Source organism: Taudactylus pleione, unplaced genomic scaffold (assembly GCF_031769625.1).
Source record: "Taudactylus pleione unplaced genomic scaffold, aTauple2 ptg000313l, whole genome shotgun sequence".
In the NCBI taxonomy this organism is placed as follows: domain Eukaryota; kingdom Metazoa; phylum Chordata; class Amphibia; order Anura; family Myobatrachidae; genus Taudactylus; species Taudactylus pleione.
In genome coordinates, this window is record NW_028284714.1 from 2,869,034 (window position 1) to 2,882,756 (window position 13,723).

The window sequence follows — 13,723 nt, forward strand, 5'->3', positions numbered from 1 at the left end:
ATGGATGAAATTCCTCCCTTAGTGGGTTCATTGGTTTTCTCTAAGGGGCAGTGATAATAACTCAAAAGTATTTATCCATTATCAACACATACATATATAAAATAGTGACTATACTGTAGGTGTGTGTGTATAGCCCATAATAGATCTTTAGAAACCATATAATTATAATGCATGTTAATATGTTTGTACACATAAATGTTATACACATAATTAGAATGTGTTCTTCACATTTCCAATCATAGACCCAGTATCTTTGTTACTTATACAGGAAAATTCATACATAATGCTGCATAGTTTCCATATCCATAATTAAAATAGTATATAACAGTTTATAAAAGATAGTATTTAACAGAGGCTTGTGTAGTCCATATAGCCATAGTTTACAATTAGATTTTCCAAAAAATTAGCTTTAACAAGGCCTAGCAAAAAGGCTTTTACTCACTCTATTCAGTCCAATGAAGCGTATGACTCCCTCTGTTAGCAGTAAATGCTGGGAGATCTCAGGGCTGTGTATTTATACTCCCTTATCCTGACATCACTTCCTCCTTCTTTGGACATGAGGAAGTGTGCAAAAAGTGGACATAGGATTCCATATAATTGGAAAACATGGAATTCAGTTATCCCATAATAAGGGAATTAAAGTGTTGGCAATGTTCAGAGGTGAGGTAGTGTGCAAAAAGTGGACATAGGATTATATATATATGCAGAATTTAGAACAATTAGCCTATAATGAAGGAATTAGACTATTAGCAATGCGTAGGTGATACAGAAATTCTTTTAAATAAAAGAATCCCCCTCGATTATCCCAGATAGCATTGCGCCATAGGAATGCATTAAATAAGAACTTTTCCTGCATTCAAGCAAAGGGGAGTGGAAATATCTAGCCTTCCACAATACTATGAGAGGGAGATGGATATAAATTTTATCTTAGGGTTTATGTGCTGGAATGTTTAGGCAGTACTCAGCACTATCGAGTTTAATATTTCCTGCCTTAGGAGCGTATGGCGATCTGCTCATGTGCTCCAGACTACAGTCACGATGGTAGAACACCCGATTCCTAGCTTTACTATTTCCTGCCTTTGGAATGCATGCTGAAAGACGCATGCACTCCATTCGCGCAATCATGATGGTGGTACGCATGTTTTAGCGTAGGAATGCATAACCATCTGCGTATGCTTTCCCCTAATTTTATATGCCTGAGTATATAGTGGCTAGAAATAGGGATGGCCATAAATGTGGTCCCCATTGATGGTCACCATCGATGGTAATATAACATCGATGGTTGAGATTAGGGCAACTAAAAACAATTGATGGTTTCACCATTCAAATGGTCCTCCCCATATATATAATACACCTGAAATCATAGGCGGCACTCGGAGACTGGTAAAAAACGTGATACCCTCTGCTGAGGGATTTTTAATCAGTAAACGTTTCGGGGTCTTCCAACCCTTCCTCAGGACAACAGAAATTCTGTTGTCCTGAGGAAAGGGTGGAAGACCCCGAAATGTTGACTGATTAAAAGTCCCTCAGCAGAGGGTATCACGTTTTTCACCAGTCTCCGAGTGCCGCCTATGATTTCAGGTGTATTGTGCATTGGGGGTGCTGTCCTCCTGGAGGGCACCGGAGCAAGGTTGGACTGCATGTCCAGGTGACACGGAGTGGAGGAGTGCCGGAGTATTGTTTATATATATATATATATATATATATATATACACCATTATTGAAGATCCTGTGCAGAATCATTCCAATTCCCATTTCCCTTGTTTATGGTGCAGCTAATGTAATAAAATGGATATTAAAATGAGTTGGAAATACATTGTAAAGAGTGATAGTAAAATATGTACAACTGCAACTGATATAAATCACATTTGTCACAAGAAGAAATGAGTTGCTATAAGCTCATTTATTCCTGATAATATATTTCTCTGATCAGCATTAAAACAATAAGTGTATTTTTCCATGTGCTGTGTATGATTATATTAGACTGATCTCACATTAAATATTGATCTGATTGACAGCAATTTACCAGTCAAAGTTTACCTACATGTTTAGAGAGTAAGTAAGTAAAGCCACTAATCTATACAAAGTGATTATACTGAATAAATAAGTCCATCATGCTTTATTGCATCTTTTTCTTTAGCCGGTAATCAAGTTAGAAGAAAGAAGGTTCCATAAATCAGCATGAAATATGTACTATAGATGGGGGGATTCATGCAGAGAACCAGGACCAGTGGTATTACAGCAACTCACATATTTGATCAGATCCCACTTGGACACCATCATAATGGTGTGTGAAGAACTTCACCAGTCTGTAATGAAATGTGGAGATAATGCTCAGCTTTGTAACACAGCTGCATGTAATATGGGAAAAAATTTATTATACGTTTGTGTTTCAAATTTGTTTTGGGGCCTTGTGGTATTTTTAAACATGCTTTATGGCTATTTCATGTACACAGACAGTTTGGCTCCTCTAAGTCATGTATCCAAACACACCTTGTACCTTATGGATGAAATGCATTACTGCAAAAAAGAGACCACATGTCATATACTGTAGGACAAAATCTTCTCTATAGTGATGTACAGATTGTATGGAGATAGAGCTATGGCGTAAACAATCCACAGTATACTGTATTATAACCAAAAATATCCACAATACTAAAATAATTTGAACCAGATATAATGTAGCTAGTACACCAAATTTACTGGGGAAAAAAACACCTACTTCAATTTTTTTGTATTTGTCCATATGTATTTGCATATTATTTTTTTCAAGATACCCATTATCTCCTTGTTCCTCACACTGTATATTAGTGGATTGCTAATTGGAGTCAGCACAGTGTTTATTAAAGATTTGAACTTATTTCCATTTTCAGAATTAGTTTTGGATGGCACTATATATAAAGCAATCAGAGCCCCATAGTATATACAGACAATGAGCAGGTGAGAGCTGCAGGTGGAGAAAGCTTTCTTCCTCCCAGTGATAGACGGCATCCTTAGGATGGTGATAATAATACAGACATAAGACACTAGAACAAATAGAAATGGAAGCAAAACAACAACAATGGCTAAAGAAAAATCTTGCCATGTTATTATTACTTTATCTGATGTTTCAAGAGATATTTCAAGAATTGGAGCTAATTCACAAAAAAAGTGATCAATGACATTTGAGTTACAAAACTGCAACCGAAACATAAAAATCATTTCACTTGAATCAATTATAAAGGCCAATAACCAGGTCAGGTAGATGAGCTTATAGCAGTTCCTAATGTTCATCAGAGAAGAATAATGTAATGGGTCACAGATGGCCAGGTATCGGTCATAGGACATATCAGTTAATAGAAAGCATTGAACAATCCCTAAGAAACTATACATAAATAATTGAAAAATACATACAGTTATAAATATTTGGCTTCCATCCCACAATGTAATATACAGCAACTGTGGTACAACAATGGAAGCAAACAGCAAGTCAGCTATGGCAAGATGTTGAAGGAAAATGTACATGGGGTGTCTGAGATTGTCACTGACTAGCACTACTACAATGATCAAGAGGTTTCCTACTAATATAATAATGTAAATAATAAGTAAGATAATAAAGAGAATGATCTTGAAGTTGTGAGAAATCTGGAATCCCAGGAGTAATACATCAGTGACTGCAGTGCGATTGGCCTCACACATGCTCATGGAGGTTTCCAGAACCTGCAGAAGTATAGAAAATAATTAGTATGAGCTCCACGAACCACAAGAAACAATTTACTGTGCACATCAAAGTAAATGATACATCTTTAAAAATCATTAATTATATAAATAAGCAGAATCATACCAATTTGTACTATTTTATACATGTTACTGACGTAATAGCATAAACTAAGAATAACTGGTCATTGGTCTGTTCTGTGGATGGCTCTTGCACTGTAGGATAAGTGTGCAGTGGTGGTGTAATTGGTGTGGAGAAGGAATTGTGGGCAATACAGAAGTGAGCATATGCATACATGTGTCTGATCTTTTGGCAGACCTCTTGCACAAAAGATAGTGCTAGTTCTAATGCGTGCAGATAACAATGATGGATACTCTCACAAGCAGTTGTATATGGTCGGTGTGGCCATATAGATGTAGACAACTCTGAATACAGGATCCAGTCACAATCCCGGCAGTCAGAATGCCGGCACTTAGAATGCGGTAAGTACTTGGGTTAGGGGGAGGGTCAGGGTTAGGTACTAGGGGGGATATTAGATTTAGTCACCAGGAAGAGAGGGTTAGGAGTAGGGAAAAGGGAAGGGTTAGAATACTGACTGGCAAGTGTCGGTATCCTAACCCTGTCGGAATGCCGGCGCACCCAACCCCTGAATACAGGTTAACATATCCACATTTATTTCTAAGCATGGAATGTATCTGCATCTCTGGCCAACTTGTATTAGACTATGAATTAGCCCCATTATGTTGTGCACTAGTCCTGTTTTGTCACACTATCTTGTGTAAATGGACCACTCAATTTAATTTTGCCTTAAAGAACAATGATTTTTGCTGCCTCCTCAAATTTCCAATGCATATTCTATATGAATGGTACTGTACATAATACAGTTTCTAACATTGTATTTAGTTGACAAATTTGCCCTATACAACAGCAACTAATCAGACATTAGCTTTATTGTCTAACTTGCACAGGAAAGATACAAACTAAATGTTGATTGGATTCTTTGAGGAAATTTGCAATAATAGACAGTATATGTCCTCTAATGTGTTTGGGGGGAAAATTAATACACGAGATCCACATATTATTATACTGTACATGAGAAACTTTAGAGTGATCACTGTGATTGTTTTTAAATATTGTCTGAAAGCTTAGCATTACATTTAATTTCTAATTACCAATTACACAGACAAACAGTTCTAGATACCTACAATAGTGAAAAACAGTTAAACATGAATATATATAAAAGGAACTCAACCATTCAAAATAAATCTCTGTAGTTCAAGTATGTTTCTGTATTTCAGTTCCCCTTTTGCACATGTATAGAGTAATTATTTACATGAGATAATATACATTCTTTTTTTATTTAAATCTTTTAAAAGAAAATATTTTTTTACTACATACTGAACACGTGTGTGTAAAAAAACAACTTTTTCTTAATGATTACTATATAGTAATAATACAGTGAAATCTTCTTCAGAAATATTAATTACATTAAAAACCAACATGAAGATAAAAGATAATGCACTTACTTCCTATCACTTTTTAAGTTCCCATAAACATATTTGTCATAGTCCTTCTATCGAATGAGAATGAATTTTAAAGTATTGGTCTTTTTTATTACAATAAATATATTGTTATACTATATTTGTATTTGGTGTATCTCTTGAGTCCAGGAAAGACTATTGGCGCTATCACTTATCTATCATAAAATATGTAATTTATCTACAGATAACTATATTTTATTAATTTTAGTGTTCTAAAGTTAATTTCCCATGTTAGATCATTTTACCCAAAAGCAAATATGTAAAACAAGCAGATCATTTGATGATTTATTTAGACTTATACTTGGATTCAGTTATAAATTCTTAAAAAAAATATTTACAATTATATTAAAACATTTTTCCCACTTAAAAAACAGTGTGAGATTTATGTAATCATGTTTTTTGAGATGATCTAACTGATCACAGTGAGCAGCCATTACAGAACATGTTGAAAATAATATCATATGTAAGCTTCAGTCTGTATATATCAAGTGTGCAGTAGTCTGAAAAGAAAATAGCATGTTTCAATACTAACCAGTAGTCCTGTTACCATTTGCATATTACTCATTATAATTACTACCCCTGCACTTATATATATATACGTGTTACATACAGCAGTGTAAACAACCCTTGGTTATTTCAGTAGCTAAAACATTGCCTGAAAGTCCCATGGGTGTTTCAGAGAGAAAACAATGGGGATACATATTAACACCTATTGCTAATTAGTAGTTTAAAAAAAACTTTAGGAGTTAATTATTAAATCAATGTTGAAAAACATGTTCCATCTATACATAAGGCACAGAATGGTATGTATTTCAAACTTGGAAAATGCCCAAAATTCTTTGTAATAATTGTACAAAGCAGCCTGCAGAGATATTGTCAATTAAACTGTGAAACATGTACAGGCAATGTAGAAGACGTGTCACATATGTGCCTCTGCCTTCAGCATCTCTCTAAATCATTACACATGTATGGAATAAATATTCAGCCATTTATTACTGAGCAGGGCTGTGCTCCACAAGGCTAAGAATGACTAAGTATCACTGTTGTCTGGCATTACTAGTTGGGGGACATCGACAGGGGCGCCGAGAGGGGGGGGGGAGCGGGTAGAAATTACCCGGGCCCGGGCTTGCTGGAGGGGCCCAGTGGAGGCCCAGGTCCGGCACTGCTCCCCCTCCTCTTAGATGGCAGCAGCCAAGCACATGCTGCTGTGTGCTGGGATGCACTGGGAGACTGCTCCCGGCTGCTAAGAAGCAGCCACAGCAGTCTTCTATGCCTGTGGGGGGAGCAATGAAGCTGATCACGCCACCCACCGATTATGCCCCAGGCTGAGGGGGCTCAGAGTGCCCCCCTACCCAGCGTGCAAAACTTTATTTTTTCTCGAAGTGGGGCGTGGCCGTGCCTCCCGCGATTAGGCCATGCCTCCTTTTACCCGGGCCCGCCGGGGCTCTCAGCGGGCCTGGACATCGGGGAACATTTATCAAACCTTCTATAAAGGGCAAGCGGAGGAGTTGCACATACAGTAACAACCAATTATTTCATATATTCTTCAAAATGATAGTTATAATCTGAAGGTTGCTCCTCCACTTGTCCTCTTTAGAACATTTGATAAATCCACACCATACTATTTACACATACCTTAATGCTTTAAAAAAAATTAAAAAATAAAAATAAAAGCATATTATTGTACAGTACCTCTTTTTATACAGTATATACTATAGAATACACCACCAAAGGTTTTTCGTGCCCATATACAGATTTCCAAATGCAAGATGATATTTAATATCCGTTTACATTTTCTTATTTCATAGTAGGTAGTATATTATTATATTTTTAAATATACACATCTCAGTTTTAGAACAAAGCAAATTGCATGTACAGTATAAAATATCCCTCTTATCCAGGTATGTTTTGTTTTATCTGAAAGGTATATATTATATTCTATAGCGGAATGCTTTTACAATGAGTCATGGGGCACAAGTTTTTTTCACTAGCTTCCAATAGATATATTTGTTAGAGAGTAGTGCACTCTGGCACGATTTCCTCTCTCTACTATAATTGCTAGTTACTAGAACCCAGAGTAAGAGGGAGGCATGACCTCCAACATGATGATGTCCCCGCTGGGCTACTGCTCATGTTAAGCTGTCTCCATCTTTATTGTGTAGAGTGTCACCGTACTGTGCAAATTCACAGTACTTACTGTAGCTCCTGACTTAATACTTCTAATAACCCCTGCAATACTGCTTATTGATTATACTCTATGTGGCCTATCAGTCATTTTCACATTCCTCCTGACACCTATTGTGACCAACACCCAAGTAGGTTTTGTCAATAGGCTATGGGCCCAGGCACACTAGGTGTGAAGTAAACAGAAAGTTCCTGTATTTGAATCAGCATATACAGTAAGATGCACAGTGCAGCTGCAAGCATGACCTTCATCAAACTGAGAGGTTCAGAGAAATACATCACATTGAAGTCCCCTGTGGAGATGCACCTGAAGTGGGAGAAGCTGTGGAAAATCACAAATGATCCAGGTAACAATCCAAATCCTGATGAAGTGGATAGGGTCATGGGTACCATAGGCCTAGCTGTTTATCAACATGTGTATTCCATAATTCACAAGAAAGTGTCAGCACATGACATGTGGATAGCTCTGTAAGCAGTATATGAAGATAAGAATCTCACGAGGAGAATAAACCTGAAGCATACACTGTATGCAGAGACATGCATGAGTACATGGACAAGATGTTATCCGTATCTCAGCAATTGACATTTGTAGGAGTTCAGGTGGAGGAGGAGGTTGCGATGGCATTGCTGTAGAATCGAATGCCTGAAATCAACTTCTTAATGGTGATTTTAAAATCCACTGTGAGTAAGCTATCAACGGAGATGATGAGAGCAAAACTGCTGCAATTCCAAGAACAAATAATGGTTGAGACCAATGCATAGAATTCTGCATTACTCACAAGGGACACTATATCTAGAAAGCCTAAGTACAAGTGTTCAGTACTGTATGTCACAAGGTGGGACATAAAGTTATTGAATGCAGACCGAGATATACAAGTGGTACTGTACATAGCAAAAGAAGAGTGCAAAATAAATTATTTGGCTTTACATGCAACATACAGTTTAGGGAAGGATTGCTGGTACATGAGCTCAGAAGCATGAGACATTTCAGTTGCAATCAAGAATGGTTTAAATCACTGAGCATATGTGATCCTGGCTATAGCAGTCTGAGGTATTGAAGATAAAATCCTTGCAGTTACAAAAGTTGGTGCAAGGGGCGGATTGGGCCACTGGGAAAGTGGTAAAGTTCCCGTTGGGCTGGTCCCATTCTTCCCTCTACCTGGCTGACTCACACTACCATGACTAGAGCTCATCTTTGTTTGGGAAGCATGCAGAAGGTTATTCTGTACCGTACATGACCACAGGAGAGCTGCTGTTCATACCCAGCCATAGCAGCTACTGTACTCCCATGAAGTCACGCAGCGCTGCTGAGCTGAGGAGCTGTGAAGAAGAAGAGCAGGTCAACCCAGGACAGAATACAGAGAAAGAAGATACAGTACATGCGGGCTAGAACCGGAGAAACACAGTCAGGCTGTAGAGACATTAGTACTGCTAGATTGATTGAGCAGCTGCCATTTTTGTTTGCTTGTTATGAGTTGCATGAAGGAGCCAGCATTAGTAGGGCATGCTGGTTCTAGTAGTGCTAGTTGGAGTTCCCAGGGGTGACTCCCAGGTAAGCTGGCTCTCAATTTGGATGCATTTATGTATGTGCCTTTATCATGAGGCCTTACATTTGACAAAATTATATATGTGCCTTTATCATGAGGCCTTATAATTGGTATATTTTACATTTGGGGTGAGCGTTTGGGCGTAGGGCCCCCGGGACTGGTCTGGCTGGGCCTCCTCAGGGCATCACCACTTAATACACATAGTTGCTTTTCACATCACCTTTTATGTTTGTTTATTATTCATGTATTTTTTCACATATATTTTAACCTCTCATTCCACACTTAATGATTACTCGCACACAGCTATACTTTACACTGCACTGGCCCAGCAGCCTCCCATGTATTTGCAAATGCATGCAACTAATATCTCTGAATTTCTATGACCATATAGTCTTCATATATTGTTGCAGGTATTATTCAGTGTGCTGAGGTACAATAGGGGGTTAAATCCCCCTCCTTTTTCTACTTAGTATGACCCCTCCCTTTCATGCACCTGATTAGTACTGCTAGATTGATTGAGCAGCTGCCATTTTTGTTTGCTTGACATGGGGAATGGAGCCAGAGAGACACAGGGGGGCCAGAGAGATACAGGAGGGACTGAAGCTGGAGAGACACAGAGGGTCTGAAGAAACACATAGGGATCAGGAGATAAGGAGAGTAGAAACACAGGGGACCTGGAGAGATGCAGAGGGCATTGAAAGACACGGTGGGACCTGGAGAGATGCAGGGGGCCTGGATAAATGCAATAGGATTGGAGAGATACAAGTGGGCCTGGGGATAGAGAGACAAAAAGAGGCCGGGAGATGAAGAGGGGCATGGAGAGACACAGGGGGGGCCTGGAGAGATGCAGGGGGTCTGGAGGTGGAGAGGCACAGGGGGGGGTCTTGATATGGAGAGACACAGGGGGGCTGGTGATCCACAAGGGTACAAATGGAGAGATGCCTGGACCTGGAGAGACAAAGGCCTGGGCCTGGATAGACACAGAGGTTCTGGAGAGACACAGGCCGACTATAGCCAGAAAATGAGAGATACAGGGAGCATATGGCTGGAGAAGTACAGGGGAGATAGTGCTGGAGAGGCACTGGTGGAGGTAGTTCTGGAGAGGCACAGTGGGGAATAGCGCTGGAGATGCACAGGGGAAGGGGTAAGGCTGGGGTGCAGTAACAAAAACTTATATCACTATGTATTATCTGGTTTAACCTCAGCTATATGATGATAATATTGGTAATATTTCCATATAAACAGGCATCTTTCAGACAATGCAATCTCCTACATGAATAGTGCATACTGGCTAAATACGCTGTCTGCCCAGTGAGGCTCAAATTCTTCATAGGTTTCCCATTGCATAGAAACCACCATATAGGTAAGAAAATACTTTTTGAGCTGACTGGCCTGTACTTAGTGTGGAGGGATGTGGGCCCCCCAAAAAGTGTGTATCATCCTCCAAAATTTCTGTTGCTGGCCCTGCTTCCCTCAGTGGCTTGCCATAACCACTCCAGGCCCTATGAGGAGGGAGTATATCTGCCTCCAGATATTTCCCAGACTGGTTTTCCATCCCAATATGCCCCTGGTTGTGACCATAGTCACAAACTTCCAAAATGTGTTATTTGTACCAGATTAAAACCTCATTGTGTTGTGCAAAATAAAATAGGGACTGTGATAGCAACAGCAATGTGGTGCCAGCAACTATATGTCCTAGACACAGAAGAATGTTGTGTAATGACTGCTTCTGAGACATGTCAGTCTTTGGAACTGTGGCATGGGCGGCTAGGCCACATGGTGTATGATAAAATCCAAATGCTTCTTGATGGAATGGTGCAGGACTAGCTTTGAGTGATACTGAGTGGCTAGTGTGTGAGAGCTGTATAATAGGTAAACAGACCCACTGTGCCTTCCCAAAGTCACACACAAGTTGATACTGATTTTTCTTCATGTTCAACAATGATTTCTTAAGAATGACACACTTTTACTTCATAAATTCCAAGAGTGAAGTAGTGAACAAAATAGCCGAATACAAAAGCCTGGTGGAGAATCAAATAGATCTGAAATTAAAAATCTTGAGATCTGACAATGTCATGGAATATGGAAAAAAGAATGTAACCAACTTCCTAAAAAATATGGCATTGAACACCAGTTAACCATTGCATACAAGCCAGAATAAAATAGTGCATACAATGCTGAGTGACTCGGGCCTGAAAAAGTGTTTTGGGCTGAAACAGTGTCTGCGGCAATCGTACACCCACAGTTGCTCTACAAAGCAAAAAACAGCTGCAGGCGTGGTCTGGAAGCAAGTTAAATGTTAATTATTTCCGAGTGTTGGTTGCAAAGCTTATACACACTGGGACAGTATCGCCAGAAATAGTGCAGGTGAAAAGCAGATTTTGCATGGGACAGGAGAGATCTGCCCATGCAGAGAAGAAAAGGAATGGGGTAACACACCTAGAGGTTGCCCTTTGCACAGAACCCAGGGTGGGGGCTGGATCAGTCAGACAGTCCAAGTGGGATAGTAGAAGTCAGACAGAGCTCATTGTGCTAGCAAGCCATTGAGGGCCAGGAGGCCCGAGCCTTGACCTGTGGGATACAGGAAAGGCCACCAAACTCTGGGACTGAGCTATGTGAATGTGAGTAGACCGGAGCCTATGTTACCTGCAAGGAGGCAGGCCAGATTGTGAGGCTGTACATGTGAGCAGCTGTGGCAGCCAAAGCCAACCCAGTCTTGAGCCTGTGAAATACAGTACCTGTTAGAGACAGAACTGGAGAGACTTTGAGAAACTTTATGTTTAGGATAATGAGAGCTCAAGAAGTGAGGGCTAGATGTTTGTTGTTTTCTTTTCTGTTTGATGCATGCTGATGCCAGTAAGCAATATTCTGATTTACTTAAACTTGGAAATCTGAGTGTGGACCCTCACTTGAGCATCTAACACTGCACCACTGACACCCCTCTACAAAGCTAATTACCCTACATACAGTATATCACATATTGTGGAGAATGTGGGCACAGTCTACGCAAGAGATGGTGGATTACAACAATGGAAATATAAATGCTTATTTTACAGCATAAAGGAGACAAGACAGGATTCACCTGCAGGTGGTGAGTGAAAAAGTTGTTAGAGTAATGTCCGCTCTCTGCAAATTGTCTGCATATATGGAAAACCACTAAGACACGTGCAATGTTTGGGAATTGTCAGCTATGAAATATATATTGTGTCTGTGAGGAGAAATGTTCACAAATGTTGAATATTCCTGCAAGAAAAAACTAAATATTTAAATTGTTGCAGCATTGGAAGGGTTAATGGAAGATTTCTGTTTTATCCTGCTGAAATGATCAAGCCTATGACCTGCTCATTAAGTCAAGGTGTGATTAAAATGTGGTCTGGACAATTCTGTTGCAGTTAAATAGAAAGAGCCTTGTTATATGCTGCTCATTGTAGTACCACATGAGAAGTGTGTACTGCAGTGATTCCCAACCTCGGTCCTCAAGGCACACTAACAGTCCTGGTTTTAGTGATATCCATGATTGTGCACAGATGGTTTAATCAAAATAACGGAGGCACTAATTAAGTCACCTGTGCTCAAGTATGGCTATCCCTAAAACCTGGACAATTAGTGTGACTTGAGGACCATGGTTGGGAACCCCTGGTTTACTGTGTGCAGATAAAAATGGGAAATAGTAGAAAGAAATATGCTAATAAAAAAAGCAGGATGGCTGCAGTAAGTATTCACTTTCAAGCTAGAGAGTCACAAAGCTTAGAGTGGAATATACAGACTAGAAGTGAAACAAGTATGTTGACTGAAAATTATTTAAAGTTATATAAATTCTTAAGGGATGACTGTTTGCAGAGCAATGAGAAAGAAGAAGAGGCATCAGAGTGACAAAGCAAAATAAAGCTGATAGTGTGGGTGTTCAGTATAATATGGTGCTTGATTTACCACGGGAAAACTATATTAGTATGGAAGAGTTTGATTAGGGGTAGCCAACATCGGTCCTTGAGAGCTACCATGGTCCTTCAGATCACGAGAGCTATATGGTCCACCAGATCACCTAACTGGTGCACAGGTGTATTCATTACTCACTAACACATTTGAAAAGATCCACAGGCGAAACTAATTATTTCACTTGTGATTCAGTGAGGAGACCTGGAAAATATGCACTGTTGGTAGCTCACGAGGACCAGGGTTGGCTACCCCTGTGTTTGATCTTATGAACAAAGTGATGGATGAAAGACTGACATATAATTATGCGCAAATAAGTGACTTGGAGAAGTAGTCAGTGAAAGAAATGTGTGTACATAAGCAAATTGAGGAAAAGTTGTACAATGAATTATCCTCTAAAAATGTCCCTTAAACAAGAGAAAGACCTCAAATTAGCAGTCATGTCTGAATGCCTTGAGGAGGCTGAAGCATTCAAATGTATTACAAAGTATAAGAATGATGTGCTGCTTGCAAAGAATAAAGTATTAGAGCAAGACATTGTTGAATTGCATCAGCCATGTTTCTTTACAGCAAAACCCATAAAACACTGAGGAAAAAAATATTCATATTCTGCAAAGACATTGTAAGAAAAAAAATAAACTGGACCAAGAATGGGAAAGAGAATTAGAGGGGCTACTTTCTATACTTAACAATAATTCAGACATAAATGTACTGTATATAGAACCAAAGGGTATGCGTTAGGCATCCCGGTGGTTGGGATGCCAACTCTTATATTGTTGGAGCCAGAATATAGATGCCAATCAGAGTCCCGGCGCTGGCAT